Consider the following 21445-nt stretch of genomic DNA (forward strand, 5'->3'; position numbering starts at 1 on the left):
GTCTTCGTTGCTGTGCGTGGGCTTTCTCTAGTTGTGGCGAGTGGGGGCTACTCTTTATTGCAGTGCGCGGGCTTCTCATTGTGGTGGCTTCTTTCATTGTGGAGCACGGGCTCTAGGCGCGCGGGCTTCAGTAGTTGTGGCTCACGGGCTCTAGAGCACAGGCTCAGTAGTTGCGGCGCACGGGCTTAGTTGCTCCGCAGCATGTGTGATCTTCCCGGACCAGGGCTCGAACCTGTGTCTCCTGCGTTGGCAGGCGGATTCTCAACCACTGCGCCACCAGGGAAGCCCTCAATGGTTGTTTTAAGACATTTCAGTTTGGGGGTGAATTGATATGCAACAATAGAACTAAAGCAATACATTTTATTTTGGTGAATGTCAAATGCAGAAGGAGTACCAATGATATAGTCAAGCTTCCTTAACCCTAACACAAGCAGAATGAAACTCGTTGACATTTACCACCTCTCCTCCCACCTCTGTACTGACCTCTGTCACAGCCCTGATCCCACTGTACACAGCCTTTTTATACATCCACGTCTGCCTTCCCTACCACATTGGGGGTATTCACCTTGGTAACCACAACACCCTACACAATGCCTGGCACAAAATAGCTGCTAATACATATTTGTTGAATGAACCTCGACTTGCTCTTGATTTTTTGATGAAAGAACTTGAAGTGCAATCATTGCTTTTATTCTTGGGCCCAGCACTGTGCAAAGTATTTTATGCTGAATATCTCATTTAATTGTCACAACGATCCCATGAAGTAGGTCTTATTATTATCCTCATTTTACAGAGGAGGAAACAGAGTCTAGGCAAAGTTCCTTGAGGTCACAAGTGTACCTGTGCTGAGCAAGGCAATGCTTTAGGCTTTGACAGCAATTAGATGAATGAAGGCACTTCAGTATGGTGCCCAAAACCCGCAGGCGTCTGGTTGGATGACTGTGTCATGGTAGACAGCACTCGCTCTGTGAAGGCTGCCTCCCAACTACAGGAACGTCAAGGAGGGTTGTGCAGGTCAAGTTCTGCACAAGGGCATCCGGCCCAAGGGCAAGTAGGGACTGAAATCCAGGCTATGCTATCGCACTGTGCTTACCATGGTGCCTGGCACAGAGCTGCCTGTCTGGGGGAAGGGACCCTTGTTACCTAACCTGCACAATGCCACTGGGTGGACTAGTGATACTCCTGGGTAGAATGTGCTAGTCTATGGGAAACCTGAATGCCTGATCAAACAGAAGACAGAGATGACTAAGAAACCTGCCAGGTTTTAGAATGGATAGAGCAAGGAAATGGTTCCAGAGAAATAGCAGAGGGTATGTGGAGGCTGGGGGCAGTGGAAAATTTGAGAGAGGTCTGAGCCCCCATAGTGCTATGTGCTCTGCCCCATCCCTCCTAGAGGTGGGTCACCTTGACTAAATGTCTCATCCCCAGGGAAGTTCCGGTCTCTCCGCAGTTACTTGAGACTTCCGGATCCTGCTGTTTCAGACCATCCCAGCTGCAGTGGTGCACAGCAAGGTATGCAAACTAACAAAAATATTTCATAAAGATTATTAACCTTACCAGAGAGGGCTCACTGCAATTTTTCTCATAGAGTCCAAGCAATTCAAACATTCATACAGCACCCAGCATGTGTGGCCTTACGGATCCCAACAGTTGGCCCCAAAGAGATGCCTCTCATGCAACAAAATGAGGTAGGTAACAGTCTATCTATAGAAGATTTAATTGCTTCTCTATATGCACGAGCTTGGCTATAGTTGAAGGACCTAACTTGGTTTGGGGTAGAATTTCAGCCTATCTGGAGTAGCTTGCAGAGTTTCTCAGGCTCCACTTCAAAACTGGAAGAAGCTGGGAAGAGTGGAGGGGGCTCTGGGAAATGGCCAACCATACCCCTGCCAGACGCCCACTGAACAGAACCAGAATTAAGATCTTAAATATGTAGCTGGAAAATTCCCAAGAACTATGTAGTGGTGATGGTGTCAGAGCCTGGGTAGTGCCTATCTGAGGCCCTTTCATCATAGACACTTGGATGAGGCCTCTGTCTTGTGAAGACATTGCACCTTGGGCCCAGATGGGAGGAAGGGGACAGCCACCTTTTATCAACTGCTGAATGACTTCACATTCTCCTGTACCACCTGGCACCCGTGGGTTCAAGAAAGAAGGGCACTGTATCAGTTTCTTAGGGCTGCTGTGACAAAGTACCACCAACTGGATGGCTTAAAACAATAGAAATGTATTGTCTCACAGTACAGGAGGGATTAAGTCCAAAATCAAGATGTTAGCAGGCTCTGTTCCCTCTGAAGCCTGCAGGGGAATCCTTCCTTGGCCCTTACTTGCTTCTGGTGGTTTGTGGGTGATCTTTGGCATTCCTTGGCTTATGATGCATAAATACAACCTGCTGTCATCACATGATGTTCTCTCTGTTTCCCTGTCTTCGCAAGGCCATCTTCTTATAAGAACACCAGTCATATTGCATTAGGGGTCCAATCTACTCCAGTTATGACCTCAGCTCAACTAATTACATTTGCAACAGCCGTATTTCCAAATAAAGTCACATTTAGAGGTGCTGGGGGTTAGGACTTCATCATTATCTTTTTTTGGGGGGGGGGCACAATTCAATCTATAGCAGACACGTTCCTGTATAATACCGCTCTCTGGATCCCTAGATCCGCCTCTAGTACAGTGAACTGGTTAACCCATGGGTTCCGAGCCAGATTTTTTGGGTTAAAAACTTTGTCTCTGCTGCTGTGTGACTGAGGTTTGTGGAGGTAAGAATAAGGTGCTGTGAACGGTGCTGCGCGTTAAGTGCTCATTAAGTATTAGCCATTAGTGTTGTTACTTCCCAACTCTGTCCATTGACTTCCCTAGAAGGAGACCATTTATTCTTCCCTGCAGACACACATGTCCTGGGGCAGAACCAAATGCTTCTGCAGTTTCAGGGAACAGGGAGTGGGATGGAGAGCAAGAGAGGTTTGTTTCACTTTGTCCGGGGTTTTATATTAATCTAATGAGACAAAAGCAATATATTAAAAATAACCTATTTCCACAGAAAATACCATACTTATAAAACTATGTGTGCAATTTCGGGGAGCTCATGGACATCCAGAAGCTTGGGCAACCTAGCTTAAAATCCCTGCCTTAAGCAGGCTTTTGCCCATTGTGAGCTCATGTTGGAGTTTCATAATAGAATCCTATTTTCCTCATGGCCACGTTCTTAGACTCACATTCCATCCTCACCTCCCTTCTCATTCCTCTATCTTCTAATCTCATACTAGAATCACTCTTTGACCTCTGAACTGCCCTGACCTTGTGGTCACCTCCTCAGCCACAGCTGCTGGGCTGATTTCTAGTTGTGATTACAGTTAATCTGTGCTCTCACCTTTCCCCCTTGGACTTGAGTCTTGTATCTTCCCTAGTGTTCCCGTTCTCCCACTCCTCTTTTCTCCCCTCATTCCTTTTATCCTGGCAGGCTTTGCCCTCATCCCCAGGCATAGATATGACTGACATCTCCATCTTCTTTGCCCCTGCTTTCTGTCCCTCCTTCTCATAACCATACTCATAGCTCCATCTCCCTCTTTCTTCCTCTTCCTCCCCTCTGCCTCCGTCCCCCCGTTTTTTCCTGCCACCTTTCCAGGTCTCACCCCCCGGCATCATTTTTCAGTTTCTTCCTTGTGGACATTTCCTACCTCCGCCACCACCAGGGCATTGTCTGCCTTTAAAATATCCACTTTTTACATGGTTTTCAATACATACTTGTATTTCCCATCCACTCCTCTGAGCCCAAGTCCTCTGAGCTGCAGGCTTGCATATCCAGCTTAATTACTATTTGCACTTGGATGTTACGAAAACATTACAAACTAAATGGGTCCAAAATGAAATGAATGATTCTCTGCCCCCATCTTCCCCAGTCTCAATAAACTGTACCCCGTTTCACACAGTAACTCAGGCCAGAGGAAGCATTGCTCCTTCTTCTTTACCCCCAACAACATGAGTGAGTCTTGTTGCTACTACTTCTAAAATCTGTCCTGAGTCCAAAGCAGTCTCTTCATGTTCACTGCCATGACTCTCGGCTCAGCCAACATGATTTCTCACTTGGGCCACTGTACCAGCCTCCCAACTGGTCTCACTGCTTCTATGCTAGTGTTCCTCTAGTCCATTCTTTCCACAGCAGCTACAGCTCCCATTTCCAAACAGAAATTATACTGTGTCACTCTCTACTTAACCCTCTTTAATAGCTTCCCATTCATTCACTAAACATATTTTTACTGAGTGCCCTCGATGTGCCATACCCTCAACAATGCCTCCACTCACGAAATAAAAGAAATATGTAGTATGTAGATAGTGGTAAATGCTGTGAAGAAAAATAAAGAAGGCGTGAAGGACAGGGAATTGTGTGTGTGTGTGTGTCTTTACAGTTATTAAACAGGGACTCCAAGGAAGGTTTCACTGAGACTGAGTAGGTGATCTTTGAGCAAAGGACTTGAAAGAAATGAGGGAGTTGAGCTCTGCAGAATATTCCAGTTGGAGAGAATAGCAAGTGCAAAGGCCCTGGGGTAGAAGTACGCCTGGGAGCTAAACAGAGAAGAAGAAAATCTAAGCTTTACTGTGGTTTATAAAGTGGTCCAGTTCCCTCACACCCCCTGCCCCCCAAAAAAACCCCTCCTCCCTTTATAGTCTCCAACCTTCTTTTCTAGCACTCTCCCCACCTCACTGTAGTCCATCCACACCAATCTAGTTCACCAAACGCTGTTTCCTGCAACACAGGCAGTGTTGCTGCCTCTGCTGGAATACTCCCCAACCCTTATTCTCAAGTATAGTTTGCAAGGCCAGCTCCTTCTCATCAAGCAGGTTTCAGTTTAAGTTTCACCTTAGGCCTTTTTGAACCACAGAACCTAAAATAGGTCTCTTGTTGTTTCTTTCCTGATTGTTTCCTTCATGTCCCTAATCACACCATGCAATTGGGATTCATATACATATATGAACTTAAACTCAATAGGTATCTCATCATCATTTAAATTTGCATTTGATAACTAGTTAGGATTAACCATGTTCCCAAGTAATAGTTCTTAGCATGATCTCTTTTCACTTAAAGTCCCTATGTCTCTGGCCAGCTGGAACCCCCCACCCTGTCCACCTGTTTGGGGGCAATTTATTTTCTCAAGTTTCCTCAGGGAGTCACTGATAGATCATGATGACTATCTCTTGGCAGGAATTATTCCAAAACCCAACCCCCTTTGGAGGAAAGTTTGTTTCACTTTGACATCACCAAGTTGTGAAAATGCGCAAGAATGCCGCATCTGAGTGGTGCCACGTACTCCCATTACGCAGTTATTATCGTGCAATTATTAATATCACTAAATCATGCGTACAATGTAATGATGAATTACAGTGAATATATCTATATAATATAGATCTATATTCTATCTATAATATATAGTATATATAGGCAAGGGAGGCAAGGGGAGCCCTGCGCATCACTTGCCCCTTTGCCTTTTCCAGGGGCCTCTCTATACAGAGGCAGGCAGACGGTCTAACTGGCCCCTCGAAATCTCCCACACCCGAGGCGGGCGAACTCGCGCAGGTCTTGAGGGGTCCAGAGCTTCGAGGTTCGTAGGTGGGGGAGGAGCGAGGGGCGTTCCGAAGACTCCAGCCAGGCCTCTCTCCCGAGCCCAGCCGAGATTACAGCTCATCTCGCGAGAGCCTGAGAAAGGCCCGGCTGCGGGCGGCGGGGGCGGGATGTTGGCGGAACACTCTAGACCGCGCCCCCTCTGGCGCAGCTGGCAGAGGCGCTGGCGGGAGCGGCCGGCGGCGCGCACGCGCAGGTGAGCCGGGAAGGCGCGGGGGCACGAGGGCGGGGGGCGGGGCCTTGCGTCGCGCCGCGGGCACGTCTCTGCGCGTCCTCAGTATTTAATGTCTCTGTGTTCCACGGGTCTGGGCGAGCACGTGGGGGAGCGGCCGGAGTGCAGCGCTGAGGGACCGGCCTGGCAGAGGGGCTGAGGCGGGGCAGAGGCGGGGGCCGAGGGGCCAGGGGGCGGCGGCGGCGCGAGGACTCTGCATGCCGACGGTCGCCGAGGAGCTGGTAAGTTGGGGCCGCAGGGAGCGGCTGACCTGGGGACCACCTGCCGGGGCCCCGAGGGCGGCGCCGTTGGGGTGATGGTGATCCTAGGGTGCAGGTGCAGGGTGCGTCGCGTGCTCCAGGACTCATGGGGTGCGAGGCTCCCGACGCTGAGGGCGTGCAGAGGGGTTCCGGCCCGTCGCCTGCTGTCAAGCAGGCCCTTTCTCTTCCGTCGCCTGCGCGCCCCCTCGTCCTTCTCCGCCGGGTTCTTGCTGACAAATCGCTTGTGCTTGGCTGGGGCCGCGCTCCGCAGCCGCGCGGTGTCCCCTACGCGCGTCACCATCCTCGGGGGCGGGAAGCGAGGGCGCGACGCCCGGGATACCCCTCTGCGGCTTAACTTTCCCCGAGCGCACACACTCTCCCAGAGACGGACCTGAGTGCGTTCCACCCAAGGTCGCCCAACCCCACACGCGTTTACTTTTCAAAGGTCGTGTGTACCCAGTCTGAGCCGGGAGAGGCGCCGGCGGGCGGGCTGTGGGCAGGGCCAGGTGCTCACAAGGGCGAGGAAGTGTCCCAAGGCCTGCGGGCACTCCTTCCCCACTGAGTTGAATTGGTCACTTCAGGAACCTCACCCAACTTCTGGGCCCCTTTATATCGCCCGGGGGTGTCCCCATCGAGGCCGGCGGTGGCAGACTGGAGCTGGTCGCTCTGCCCCTGGGAGTTCAGTGCGGCGAACCAGGGGAAGGGGCTCGGTTTGCAGAGCCGGGAGGATGAGCTAGGAGATAGGTCGTGATTGGAACCTTGTTGCGGGCGGAGGGAAACCGTTTGAACCGAGTTAGGGTCCTGATGTGAAAGGCTTGGTGTCTTTCAAGAGGATTAGCTTTTGCAGCCCCTTAAAGGGTGTCGGAGAGGCGGAGGCTGTCCTGTTCCGTGTGCCCGCTGACTTAATGCCCGCGGGTTTGTGGGTCACGTGTCGGGCTCCGGCTGCACCCACCTCTGGTCCTCGGGCCGGAGGGACCACGCTAGTTTCGGGGTTCTGGATCAAAGTGTGTTTGGGCAGGCTTTCACCAGTTTTACTATTTTGTGCCCTTGGGTGCGGTTCCTCCCATTTCCCCTCCAAGGAAGGCACAAGAGACGGATAGGAGCTGTTGGTGTGTTGGGTGGTGCCGAATAGACCTGGGACTGCTTGGAAGCCCTGGGTGTTTCGCGGTCTCCCTTCTCCGCGGAGATGCAGAGGTTGGCCGGCGCCTTCTTGCCCCCCGGCCTCTGCTAACACAAACCCGGTGCACTTAACTCCAGGTGTGAGAGGAGGCCTCTCAAGTCGGGTAGGGTGTGTGGGCAGGACAATTAGGTTAAACTAGCCATCTTTCCCCCTATGAAGTTCAGGCTGCTTGGTGTTTAAATTTATTTCCTGCAGGGAAATCTGGGTTGCTGGACACTTGGTACAGTCATATCTGTTGGTTGGTTTGCTATCCAAGCCCCCCACCCCCTTTGTCGAAATTATTGATCAAGAAACACCATTCACAAGAAGCTATTAATTCTGGCAACTGGTGACCTTACTTTGCTACCCTGGTATTGTAACTAAGTCCTTCCCGGATTCGTTTTTTTTTTTTTTTTTTTTTTTCTAATTCTGTTTAGAAGTTTGGGCTCTTAGTAAGCACCACCCGCCCTCTTTGCTCTTAAAGGTACAGAGCATCTTTGAAATGCAGAGAGGGCAGCATGATTTGACCATTTATCAGATTCCTCTTTTCTTGAAGTTCAGGTGGTTCACCTGCTGATTATTTAAGATTTTCTCAGCACTGGAAACAAGTGAAGTAATTTTGGGGGAGCTTTTCTGACTTGTGTTGAACCTTTCCTCTTAAACCTCAAAACTAGTTTTGTGGGTTCTGGGTAGTAATTCCTGGGCATATTCTCGGATGAAGAATGGCCCTAGGCTATAGAGTAGGTTCTCTGGGTCCTACAGGTATGCAAATCTTTGAAGCCTTTGTGCCTACCTGGATTAAATAGGCTCTATTGTCATATGTTTTGTCAGGTGATGGCCCAGAAGTTGCAGGTAACTGATCCCCTCCCAGCCTGTGAGTGAGACTGGTCTACTGTCTAGCTGGAGCCCTTTGTGTGAATATCATTTCCTCCTCCCAGCTGTTTCTAGGAAGTACACTCAGACTTGGCCACTGCAGGGTGACAGTGAAGGTGTCTGTTGGAAGTGGCTGCTCAGGTGCCAAGGGGATGTGTCTCCAAGTATAAGGTTGCTCAGCATCAGTATTTTAAAGTAATTTGTTTTGCTCTACCTGGTAACCCAAATTATTCTTGGGCTTTGAACCCAGGCCGGGTCATAACCATCGTTTGTGGGTGAAGGCTAGTTTTAGGCTTTTCAGTGTTCTCCCATCCTAAAGACAAATTAAGATAATATTTGTGGGGCATGGCACTGTGTCTGGTACATGATGGGTGCTCAAGCATTGATTTCTTTTTTTTCCCCTCTTTTTTTTTTTTTTTAACATCTTTATTGGGGTATAATTGCTTTACAATAGTGTGTTAGTTTCTGCTTTATAACAAAGTGAATCAGCTATACATATACATATGCTCCCACGTGTCTTCCCTCTTGCGTCTCCCTCCCTTCCCCTCTTTCTTAAAGAGTCTCTGAGACTGACTTTGAATCTGTTAAGTGACTTGAATTTTAATAAAAGTACCCTACTCCCCAACCTCTGACCTGGAAACTTGGTTGGAAGGAGGGGGAAAACAAATTGGCTTCCCCACACTTTGCCAGCCAGCCTCCTGGCTCAAGCCTACAACACCCCATGTGCCTGGTGAGCTGGTGCCTTCCAGCCCATTCTCCCCGGGCTCCTCCTTCCTCATCTTCCCTGTGAGTCTAGAATGAATGGGCTTCTCTGCAGTTTGGACTGCTGTGCTCTTGTGGGGAAGTTTTGGGTGTGACTTGGTACCTTCAAGCTTACCTTTCTAGGGAGTTTCCCTCTGCTCTGGGCAGGTGGTGGTGGGTCCTTACGGGCCTCTTATCCCACTGAAATCATTTCATGCTATTTGAGTTGCTGATCTTTGTGGGATGTATTTTAATCCTAAACCTTCATTTCTAGGGCAGGTTGTTTCTTCCACATCCCTTTCTGGTGTAATGTCTCACACAGGTTTCACCTTTGATCGTTTAACATCAAGTACCCATTGTGTGTGGCATTTCCACCGAGCAAACCTGCTGGCCCTCGTGCCTAGTTTTAAACTTGGGCCGTGTAAAACAGTGACAGTGTTTCGGGTAGGACAGAGTAGCTGGAGAAATAGCTGGTGGGGGCATGGAAACTAAAATTTAGGGGACACCTCTTCCTTGATAGTTACTCTGGGAGGTGAGTTACAAGCAAACGCCTCCCTAATCCTTTAATCCTGACACCTCTGAGTGCAGTTGAGGAGGGTGAAGCTAGAGGTCATTCGGGATTGTTTCAGTGGCTAATAAAAAATACAAATAGAGGGATAGAGAAACCGACAAGTGTGGGTTTGGACTTAAACTAGAGGGCTTTTGTGAGAAGGACAAGGAGTCATCAAGTCCATGGGCTTTTCACCTAATCTTTCTGTTGTTTTCTAAGCAGATTGTTGCAGTAAAGGAATGTGTGTTATCATTCAGCATTCTGAGGACTGGCTTTCAGTTATAAGGAACTTTCGAGGTGTCCTTTTCCTCCTCCTAAATGGTTCTACTAAGTGGTCTCTGTTCTGTCCAGTTCTTGCCATCTTGAATGTCTCTGCAGCTAGGTTTGATAAGTTTGCAACAGTTGACAGTAAACATTCTGTCCCCATCTGGTAGTATAGCCTGGCTGCCTTCACTTAGCCGGTCCTCACTGAGGCCCATGTACTTAGGAACAAAGCAGGGCCTCAGAAGAGTCCTGGAAGTAAACGTATGCAGTGCTGAGGGCTGATGAGACTTGTTTCACCCTGGGCTTAGCTAGCAAGAGCCCTGGATTGGGGGTTGTGGGTGGAGTGGAGGTTGAGATCTCTGGGTGCCGCTTTCAGGGTTGAAACCTGGCTGGGGTTCCAGGCAGGTCTGTTGGCCCTCAGGGTCTTAGTTTCTTCAGCTGGTGAAAGAAGATTGGTCCGCATCAAAGGCATTCAGATTGTGCCCCTAAAAGCACAATCTGACTAACCCCTGGAGTTAGTCAGCCCCTTAGGCCCGCCGGGAGGTAGAGTTGCCTGCAGGGTTGTGTATGGGAGGCAGGGTGTGTTTGGGCTGGGGATGCCTGGGTGGTACAAGCCAAAGTCTAAGAAAAAAATGACAATCCACTGTTTTAGGTGCATTTGAAGTTCATTTAACTCTAAGGTGCTACTGTACTAAATATTTTTATTTTTTACAATATCTTTATTCTCTTAAGTCTGTCTTTAGGGTTGAGGGTCTAGAGCTGCCTTGTCCTATAGGGTAGCTACTAGTTATGTGTAGCTAGTTAAATATAAATTTTTTAAAGCATTAAGTAAAATTTAAAAATTAGTTCCTTGGTGGCAGTAGTCACATTTCAAGCGCTCAGTAGCTTCATGTGGCCAGTGGCTGCAGTACTGGACAGTGCAGGTTCTGGAACATTTTCATCATCGCATAAAGCTCTGTTGGACAGCACTGGACTTAGTTCTTTGCCCAACTCTAAAAGCTTCATTGTCTCGCCTTGTAAAGCATCATGTGTTTGGGCTTAGTCTTCCATATTCCACACACCCGACAGCTTTGGTGACAAGTTATTTATCAGCCCTCTCCATGGCATGTTCAGAACAAGTTCCGGTCTGCCAGCTTGGAGGGCAGTGATCAATTATGAAACAGTTTGAGAAAGGAGTGTAGTGAGGGGTCTGGGGATGGGAGTGTGAAGTGAAGGGGCCAGACGCTAAGCCTTTGGAGAGCCGTTTCCGCTTGAGAGCCTCTTTATCAGTGTAAAGGTCCTCGCTGCTTCTCCAAGGCCAGTGCTCACTGGCCTTGGTCGTTACGTCAGGAGACTTGCTGCTTGGTCCTTCACTCACCTGATGACTTCCTGCAGGTCTCAGTGTGGGCCCTCTGCTGAACCAGGTTGCAGACACCTTGCGGACAAGCGTCATTTTCATTCTGCTCCTCCGGTCCATCTCAGTGTTAGGAGGCCTGGCTTTACTGAAGGCCTCGGGGAGAGTTGGTCCCCAGTGGGGATCCCGAAGTGTTGGTGTGGAGCTGGCTCTGGGGAGTGCGCTGTATTTCCAGATGCCCCTCATCTAGTCCTGGGTGTGCTTAGTTTGAACCCTACTAGACTGGCCTCTGGCATATAATGTGAACTCTTTTTTTGGACCCCAACAGCAGAAGATGTATAACAGACACTTACTGAGTACCTACCGTATACCTGATAATTTAGCGGGGTTTTTGCACGTTATTCCCTTTTTATTCTCTCTCAATCCTATGAGGTTAAGAATTCCTAGTTTGTGGACTTTCCTGGTGGCGCAGTGGTTACGAATCTGCCTGTCAATGCAGGGGACCGGGTTCGAGCCCTGGTCTGGGAAGATCCCACATGCTGAGAAGCAGCTAAGCCCGTGCGCCACAACTACTGAGCCTGCACTCTAGAGCCCACGAACCACAACTACTGACCCCACGAGGCACAACTACTAAAGCCCTCGCGCCTAGAGCCCGTGCTCCGCAACCAGAGAAGCCACTGCAATGAGAAGCCCACACACCACAATGAAGAGTAGTAACTAGAGAAAGCCCGTGCACAGCAATGAAGACCCAATGCAGCCAAAGATAAATTAATTAATTTAAAAAAAAAAAGAATTTCTAGTTTGTGTATGTGGAAGCAGAGGCCCTAAGGAAGGTAAGCTTATCCTAGGGCACAGGACTGGGCTGTCTTGGGGCTTAGATCAGGGTTCAGTATCTCTAGCTCCCTGCTTAGAGGCTGTTTCTTGTTAACTGCCCCATTACCCCTCCATCCTCATCCAGAAAGTGAAACTGGGTTTTTAAAAGAATAAAATCCCACAAACTGAGTCAGACTGTTAGGTCATTACGGCCTCATTCAGCCCTAAGAGGGAGGTATTTGTATCCCATTTCTTTGGATGTTATCATTTTACAGGAAACCGAAGTCAAGGATCTTTAAGGCAAGTGTTTTATCAGAATTATGCAACCATCCAGTGCCTTCGAGCTGCATAACCATGCCTTAGGGCCTGGAAAACTGCTCTCAAGACTCTGGCTTAGTTTGGTCACCTGGTTGAAAAGGCAGCCTTGAAGTCACTCGTTCCCTGGCTAGCAATAGTGTGGCCTGTCAGACCTCACACAGGGTTTCGAGACCATCCCCTGGCCTCAACAGGCCGTCGCCTGAGAGTAGCTTGGCTTGCTCCCTGTTGGAGCAGGCAGCAGGATCCCTTCAAGCCCAGCCCTCAGCTCTCAGCACGCTGCCCTGACCCCCCACTTCCCTCCAGCCTTGGCTGGGAAGACAGATCTTCTGCCCCTCCCCCTTCCTGCCCCTCTTGAGAGATAGGAGTGGCTTGCCCTGAGCTGCACTGGGATGGGCGTGAGCTCTGTCTCTAGTGAGGAGAGGCCATGCTGAGACTAACCTCCTTGCTTTGTCCTTTGACTTTGGTGAGGCCCGCCCAGCCAAGCTTGTGCTATCATGCTATTTTTAGCAGGTGGTATCCTTTAGGAGGGCCAAGTGCATGTGGCTTCAGTGTATGGGGCAGGTCCTGGTGCCATAGCTGCAGCCTCTCCTAATCAGGGGAGGAAGGAGAATAAAGCCACCCTAGAGACTGTCATGGGGGGTGTGTATGTGTGTGCGGTCACTTAAGAGGTCCCTGCGCTGCTTTTTCTATCTGGACCTGTGGCAAGGACCCACCCCTGCCTCCTGGGCCAGGCAGGCATGTGACCGAGGCAGCCCAGTGAGCGGGCACTCCTGGGTCAGGATTGCTGTCCTAGGGAAGGACGACCCAGCAGCTGATTTCTCAGGAAATCACATTAGTTCTGTCTTCGTGGGAAGTCACCCAACCTGAGGACAGGCCACTAAAAACTCTGTAAAACTATGAATCCGTGGCAGCCTGATAACTGGCATCCTCTGACTTAAGCCAAAATAAAACCACGAGAGAAGGCAAACCCGTGCCCTTCAGCAGGAATTCTTACTGGGAAGCCACTGAGGCTGAAGAGATAACGAAAAAGGGGTTTGACAAACAAGTTTTGTTCCTCGCTGCCCTCCATTCTCCCCCCTTTCTTGTCCCTTCTTTCCTCTAACTTGGAGCTGCCAGCTCCAGCCCATCTCTCTTGTTTCTGATTAAGAAAGCTTAGAGCCATATAAGGTCCTCTGTTGCCTATGGTTTACGTTGGCTGGAGAACAAGGTTGTTTTCGCAAAGTCCGATTCAAAGAAGTGGCAGGGACTTCTGTGTGTGTGTCTGTCTGTCTCTGTCCTCCATCTGCAACCCCACCCCCACCCCCGGAGGGGGGCTGGGCCACCTTATTGGGACAGATGCACTTGAGGGTGTGGAGGCACTGGGTGAGGGCTCAGCTGCGGTCTTCCAGGACTAACGATCCCAGGGCTTCCTGGCAGATGCATTCGCTGAGAACTCAGAGCGAACCTCTGTTGGCTCACACAGTACGTGCCCGCCATGCTACCAGCCACAGAGGCACTCTGTCCTGGAGCGGACGCTGCAGTCAACTTCTGTTTATTCAGAAACTACAGTCCCCTGGCTTTTCGGGCAAGTCAGTCCCCCTCTCTGGAGGGAGTTGGGTGAACCTGGTCTTCCAGGTTCTTAACCTTCAGCATGGCTTCTGTGCAGCGATGCTGGGGAGCAGTTTCTCTGGCAGCGGCCCTCCAGCCTCGTCTTTGCCTCCCCTTCTTGCTGTCTCTTGGGTCAGCCAGGCTTGTTCCTGCCTTAGGTTGCTGGCACGTCTTCTCCCCGCTGGCACCTTCTCCCCCTCTCCTTTCCCTGTCCTCTCAAGATCTTGGCAGAGCTGCTCCTTGCTGTTCACTCTCCTGCCACCTCTGCAGAGAGACCTTCCCTGACCATTCTGTCTAAAGCTCCCCCTCTCCCAGGCACACTTTATCCAGCCTTCGTCAGCCTGGGTTCCTCGTTTAATCTACACAATACAGAAAGTGATTGGCTTTCTCAACTCTCCCAACTAGTACCATTCTGGATGCACAGGAATATGGTTAATTCATTACGTGCAGGGGATGCCTAGGGCTCAGCTGTCTGAATCTGTTGAGAGAGGCTGCAGGTTCCGGCTTCTTTGCGGTATTATCTCATCTGAAATGTGATTCCCTACCCCTCCTTCCACCTTTGCTTCCGGAGGGCTCCCCCACCTCCCTGCCCCCAACCCCAGTGGAACCTGGCTCGCTGTGGGTATTGAAATCTTTATTAAATGGCTAGCCCTGGAGGGTTCTGCTGCCTGATGCTGGTGTGACCTCACCGGGGTGGGGGGATCATACGCCTTGTCTCTGAAAGGGTCTATAGCTGTCAGTAAGCATGTTCTCTTTCTGAGTGTTACTGTATGTCAGCGGGGCAGTTGGGGGTTTTCTGAAGGAAGATTGGTATCAGTTATTATGGGAAAATAAAGCAGTATAAGTTTGTGCATAGATGAATTGGGGGCTTCCCTGGTGGCTCAGTGGTTGAGAGTCCGCCTGCCGATGCAGGGGACACGGGTTCGTGCCCCAGTCCGGGAAGATACCACATGCCGCAAAGCGGCTGGGCCCGTGAGCCATGGCCGCTGAGCCTGCGCGTCCGGAGCCTGTGCTCCGCAACGGAGAGGCCAGAGCAGTGAGAAGCCCGCGTACCGCAAAAAAAAAAAAAAAAGATGAATTGGCATTAATACATATTTGTTATAATGGTTAACAAGAAACATAAAGTTGTATGGTAGTAGAGCATCCATTGTAGTTAATACTTAAGAATGTATTAATTTTCTGTCAAAGCGTTGCTTGTAGACAGATTTGACTTTTGACTGTTAAGCTTTGAAAGAACAGCCCTTTGCTTGGAGTGCTTCCCCACCCTGTCCTGTTCTCTTCTAGAGGCAGCCGTCCTCCCTGCCATTTACCTCTACACAGTTGACTCTTGGTCTCCCGGGGCGTTTGTTCCAGGACCCCCGCAGATAACCAAAATCTGTGGATGCTCAAATCCCTTACAGTCTCTGTCCTCGGGTTCTGCATCCATAGATAGGGAGGGCTGACTGTATTTCTAAATAGTATACTACTCCTTTTTTTCCTTCCTTCCTTTTTAAAAATATTATCTGTTTTGTTTTTCTGCTCTGCGAGATAAGGACTTGGCCCATTCCTACACTTTTTCCCCCCTCATCCTCTCAGTATAGAGGTAACCCAACATTTGGTCACATGACAGTGTTGTGATCTAAATATTGCTATGGCTGCAATCCTATTTCCTTTCTTGTCTCCCCCCTCCCTTCTCTTCTCCTAGTTAATTTCCTTTGTTTCCTTAGCTTAGTTTTCTTTGTATGTCTCACCAGTTCTCTGACTCTCCCCTGGGCCTTGGCCATTGCGGGTCGATTGCCGGGAAGCTCCTCTCGGGTCCTCTCGTGCTTAAACTCACCGCAGACTCAGCAGTTCCGAGTCGCTCCTGGGAAGCATCCCCGGTCCCCTGGCTCTGCTTCCCCTGCATCCTGGGACTTCCTTCTCCCCTTCTCTTGTGTTGCTTCCTGGATTGGTGCCCCCTCCTTTCTTGTTTCACTCCCTCGTCTTGGTGAGAAAGTGTGCAAGGGTGGGCAGCCAACCAGAAGCACGCTGATCTGTGCCCAAGGACAAGCCCCTCTGAAGGCAGGGATCGGAGCTGTGCAGCTGAAGGCTGAGGGTTGGTGGAAAGACGGCAAAGACAACCAGGCCCCCAGGTCCCTTCTGCCACACCAGCAAAAGGCCGGGCTTTACTTCAGGAGTAGTTGAAATGAGAGGGGATCTGGACCTGGGTACCAAGTCGTGGTGAGAATGAAAGTCTGCATGCTGAATGGGGCACCCCAGCCCCCTTGGCTCCCATGGCACTGCCATTAAGGCTAACGTCCTTTCATCTCTCACCCCAGGACACTAGAACATCCTAATTTGGGGTGTCTGGCAGCCTGACTCCTACCCCCGCCCCCTGGCCCAGCCAGGACATTTGCCTGACTTTTGGGCTGTGGCAGAGGGTGGCAGTACCAGGCCCACTGGAGAAGAGGTCATTGGGGGGTTTTGCCCCCAAAGAAATTGAAAGTCTTGAAAGAGGGCAGTGCGTTTGTTGATTCCTGTCTGTGTCGCACCGAGCTTTGTACTCTGTTGGTACCGATGAATATTTGTTGAGTAGAAATTACCTTATGTGCCTTTGTGGGATTTCTGAGTTGGTCATATTGCACTGTCTGCCATCTGGAAAGTCATTGTCTTACCTCTTTGCTTTTCCCACCGGAGGTGGTGGTGGGAAGGGTCTTTTGCCTCATAGCAGCATCTTTTCTGATTCCTTCTGAAGGCACGTGCCGTCCTTATTAGCTTTCAGGTGAGCGTGTTGTCAGAGCACACCTGCATACCTTTTGGGCAGTCTTGTGTTCTGTGGTCATGGGTGGGAACTCCATGTGCCTGGGAACAGTTTGGCCCCTGCTCTACCACTGTCCTCAGAAACCTGTGAGAATTCACTTGTAAAGCAAGAAGGTTGCCAGGAGCCAGGGATAAGGGGCAGGATGGATGTGACATAGTCCTTCACGTTTTTAAGAACCACATCCCTACCCCCAAGGGAAGCAATGGGAAGTCCTTTGTAGGAGATGCTGATTTTCCCGTATCATCTGAAGCCTGGTGAGACTGGATGGCTGTGGGTTTGGTCCGAGGAGGAGGAGAGAGGTGGGGCAGTTAACCCTGCGTGGGTCCCTGATTTCTCGAGTTTTCCTAAGTGGGAGTTTAATTTTCATTTGAGCTGGAGGAGGAGGAGCTCTTAGTTTGAGACCAGGTCCAGATGGGATTTTTTTGCTTCTGACTCTTCTTACCTGGGGCTCAGGTACTGGACCCCGAGTTTCCGCTTTGGTTGGAGGAGGCTTCAGTGAGCAGGTTCTCCCACCCAGATGTTACTGGGCGAAGCGTCCGGTCTCCCGGAAAGCCGACTGGAAGTGTTCCGTGACTTTTGTGGGACAGCTGGTCCACCCAGAACGGGCAGTGTGGTTGGTCTAGCTCCCCTGGCCGCTGTGCTGGGCCATCACAATGGAGGGTGTGGGGGACAGTCCCCACTGTGAGCTAATTTGGAATCTTTAGGGTGCCAACATGAGTCACAGCCCATCCAGGCCCCCTAAGGATGAAGGTAACAACCCTGTGAACACGGGCTGGGCGAGACCAGCCGCCTGAGGCATGGCCCCGGCGCTGTGATTCCTGGGCCCCAGCCATGCTGCTGAGGGTCAGTGGCCCAGCTCACCATCGTCCCCCACCCCCAGGGGCAGGACCATACTCTGCTCAGCAAGGTAGGTGCTGGTCATTGCAGCTTTTTATCCAGCTTTTGTTTCCTTCAGGTCTTCGGGGACACCATGTAGCACTGCGCTGTCCACTAGGTAGCCACCAGCTGTATGTGGCTATTTAGATTTACATTAACATCAAATAAACTTTAAGATTCAGTCCCCCAGTCACACTGGTCACGTTTCCAGTGCTCAGGGGCCCCCTGTGCCTTAAGTGGCCACCAGTCCTGGACTGCAGTCCCCCCTCGGGGGTGGCTCAGGCCTCTGCCTCTTGCGACCTGCTCTGCTTTGGCCGTGCCACAGCTGCCACGGCTTTTTCCCGTTGTCCTGACAGTAGAGGTCAAACACCATTTGTCCGGCCCTGCCAGCTATTCGGCTCCAGCTCCCAGACTCATCCTGCTCTACTCTGCTGCCCGCTCCATCCCGCAAGGCATCTTGGGTTTAGAACCTTAATTTATGCTGTTAGCCCACCATTACAACCTAAGGAAATCATGGCCTTCTTTGAGACAGCCTCCTTGCGTTCTCTTTGCCCACTTCTGAAGTCAGGCTCAGCTCGGTGCATCTGTGTGTGAGAGACAGAGAGATTCTTCCCTCCGGACTGTGAGCTTCTGGTGGCCACAAGCGTTTTCTTGCAGCGACTTAAACGTATTTGTATGTGCGGAAGCTCAACCTGATGAGGAATTGGGTAGATGCATCCTATACAAACCCAGAGACACCCTTGTAGCCTTGTAAAGACCTCTGTGTGTGTGGCCTTCCTCTGGGGTGGGGGGCAGGTGGGGGACGACATGGGCCTAGCCAGCAGCCTGCCGTTATTCTCTGAGTGCAGTGGCAGCAAGTGCTAGGCTTTAGGATCTGAGTCATGTAGCTGTTCCCTGTCCTCGGAAGGCCCCCTTCAAGAGGGGAAGCCCCTTAGCAAGAATTTGATGTGCTGGACACTCTAGAGATGGGCTGTCTTGCGCCCCCTGTTGGTGAACACCCAGGGACCGTCGTCAGCAAAAGTGAATATGTAACGCTGGAATAATGGAAGAAATGTTCAGATTTCTTGGAGAGTGTTTAAAAGTCCACTCAGATCACAGAGTAGGGACTTCCCTGGTGGCCCACTGGTAAGACTCTGCGCTCCCATTGTAGGGGGCCTGGGTTCGATCCCTGGTCGGGGAACTGGATCCCACATGCATGCCGCAACTAAGACCCGGATCACAGAGTAGATCTGGCTTCACTGGCCAGGCCCAAGCCCACACTGGACTTGTACGGCTCTTGGTCCCCTAAGCTCTCGTTTTAGGATCGATTTTTTTTTCGCCCCCATCATGAATCGCATGCAGCTCTTTTTCCACAATAACCACAGCCAAACGGATTTAGTGGCAAGCACTCTTTGTTTTCTTGTTTAGTAAATCTCCCAGAGATCTGCCTTCTTATTTAGCAGAAGGCTCTAGACTGCAGTGACTGCACTGGTTATCACGCTTGGGAGTGAGACCGTTACTTCTCCAGAGGTGAGCTGTTCTGAGAAGCTGCCGGCTCCTCTGGGAGAAGGAAGACATCTTTTTAGAACCTGGACTGACCAGGTGAATACTGCAGCCTTGTGGGGCTGTGGCACGTGCCTGCGTTGAGCTCTGTGTGACCACTGGGCAGCCGGCCAGCCTGCATCTATTTCCCAGCAAATGGACCTGCTAAAAATAAGCAGGCAGCCAGATTCAAAATAGCCAGGTCTCCTCCCCACCAGTGCTAGGGCCGGCTCTGCATTCTTCTGCAAGGTTTTTCCTGGGCCTGGGGTGGGAGGCCCTGGGGGAGGAGGCCATCTTCATTAGTGAGTGAGTGTGAAGGCCGTTAGACCTCCAGTGTTAAATGCCACTACAGACCTCTTCAGAGGTTCAGGTTTAAAAAAGAAAAAAAAACAAAAAAAACACATGCACACAAAACCAGGGCAAGAGAGCAGCTCATACATGAGTCTGTGCCCAGAGAAGGAAGGTAGCAGTGGGCCTCGTGAGGGCTGCAGCTGTGTGCGCGTGAAGGCAGCCCCGTCAGGATTCAGGGAAGGTGGGTGCGTCCTGCACCACCTGTCCAGGCCTATCAGACCGGGTAAAGCAGGGAAAACGGCGCCTTAACGATGCACAAGTCTGAGTGAATTGGCTCAGGTAGGGGCCCTTCGAAGTTGAAGGACCGAGGAAGTGAGGGACTTTCCTTGACTGGTGAGAAGTGGGGCTCCCCGTGAGGTGCCCCCAGGCCGCCGCGCCCTTGGTGAAACCCACTAGCCTCCTGAACCCGCCACCTTTGGGTGGGGTGTCTGCTGATCCCAGCGGCTCCTGGCTCTGTTCTCGGTGGAGCTGGCTTCTGAGGCTATTCACAGTCCCCTGGTTGCTAGGAAAAAGTAAATGAGCCCTGTGTTCCCCCTCTTTCTGGGGATCTCATACCTCTTTTCTCAAGCGCCTGGAGCTTTCCCTGTCGGGTGGTCCCTGTCCCTGTGGGCATAGACAAGAGGGGCCACTGCTGCTCCCCATGTAGAAGCAGCGGCTCCTGGTGCCCCAGCTCTAGTCCCTGGGGTGAGTGGTGGCCACTGGGATCAGGTGGGACATTCAGGGTCCTGTGGGGTGGCTGACACTGCTTCACGGTGGCAGCATCACCCCCCTTCCCTGAGGCCCTTCTAGCACAACAACGGGGTATTTGTCTGGCTTGGAAATGCAGAAAGTGTCTCCTGAGCTGTCATTAGCTGAGTAGCCCGTTGGGGGGCGGTGGGGGGGCTATAGATGGTGGATCCGCGGGCTTGAGCCTCAGTCTCTTGGGGACCGAGCTCGGCTGGCAGGGTTAGGTGGGCAGGTGGCAGCGGTGTCCCTGGGCTACAGAGCAGCAGGCAGGGAGCACGTGTCATGGCACCAGGCGGCTGGTTCTGTGTGTTCAACCTGAACTAGGGCTGGGAACGGAACAGATGAGGTGGCAGGGGAGGCCAGGGACGTGGTGGGCTGTGGTCTGGGTCGCGGTGTGGACCTCCTGGAGTGCAGAACCAAAGCTAGACTGGTGGTTTGTGTTGGGCCTCTGCCTTACTGTAGTGTAGCCAACTTCTGAGATCCTGGGGGTTGGATGGGGACACCTGCTGGAGAGCAGACCCCTGTGATCGGCTTTTAGTTCCAAAGGGGGGGCGGCTTCTTCCAGCTATTTTGAGAAGCAGTTTATGTCTTGGTAGCAACTCCCCCCTTACACACACACACACACACACACACACACACACACACACACACACCCCAATGTAAGTCTGTGGCCTTGAGTCCTTGGTGTGTAAAGTGAGGAGACTGCCCCCTATGGGTAGTTAAGACATAGGATTCTTTTTCTTCCTCTCCATGCCATTCCATTTAATCTTTTACCTGAGAGCAGAGAATTGCTAGAATACTATGGGAATCACAGCTATAAGCCCTGCTGAAATGGGATTAGAATAATAAGGAGTTAGAATATAACTTTACTGACGAGAAGAAAACCTGTGTTCAGACCCCAGCCCCACTTCCTGTTGCACGTGATCTGTCGGGTGGGACTTGATTTCCTGATAATGGGCCTTATCCTGAGTGTGCCCGTCCCCCATAACCTCTTCTCCTTCTCAAATTTCATTTTATTTATTTATTTATTTTTATGTGAAGGACATTGAACAGAAAGCAAATCTCCGTAATCTACCACCACCTTTTTGCAGGTGTGTGCAGGTTGTTACAGAACAGTGATTTCCCCAACTTGACTGCACATTGGAATTACCCGGGTTGAAAAAAAAAAAAAACAGACCTGATGCCCAGGTCTCACCCTCAGATTCTGATGTCATTGATCTGGGTACCACTGTGAGATTTTAAAAGCTTCCCAAGTGATGCTGATGGGCAGCCAAGTTGGAGAATCTCTGTTAAAGAAATTTTAAAATCTCTCTTTCCAAAAGAAAAAAGGGAAGACTATCTCTATTTGCAGATAAGGAAAAAAACAAGTTTGGGAAGGTTTGTAGGATACAAGATCAATGTACACACCTTCCCCTCTTCTCCAGCTGAAAGGCTTGGCATGGATCCTTCCCAGTTTTTCCATG

At 50.8% G+C, this 21445-nt stretch overlaps 1 protein-coding gene across 3 annotated transcripts in view; it reads left to right on the forward strand.

Annotated features, from left to right (window-relative positions):
- The first annotated feature begins 1666 nt into the window (after nucleotides 1-1666).
- The window catches only part of AKAP1 (A-kinase anchoring protein 1), a 36741-nt gene continuing 16962 nt past the window's right edge, over nucleotides 1667-21445 (forward strand). The window contains exon 1 of one of the 3 annotated variants that reach the window (XM_032617211.1): nucleotides 1667-1688. The gene's annotated coding sequence lies outside the window, so the exon portion shown is untranslated. Of the gene's footprint in view, nucleotides 1689-5731; nucleotides 5817-6015; nucleotides 6074-21445 lie in introns of those variants that run through there. The other 2 variants (XM_032617210.1, XM_032617209.1) reach the window with 2 other exon arrangements.

Source organism: Phocoena sinus, chromosome 20 (assembly GCF_008692025.1).
Source record: "Phocoena sinus isolate mPhoSin1 chromosome 20, mPhoSin1.pri, whole genome shotgun sequence".
Lineage (NCBI taxonomy): Eukaryota > Metazoa > Chordata > Mammalia > Artiodactyla > Phocoenidae > Phocoena > Phocoena sinus.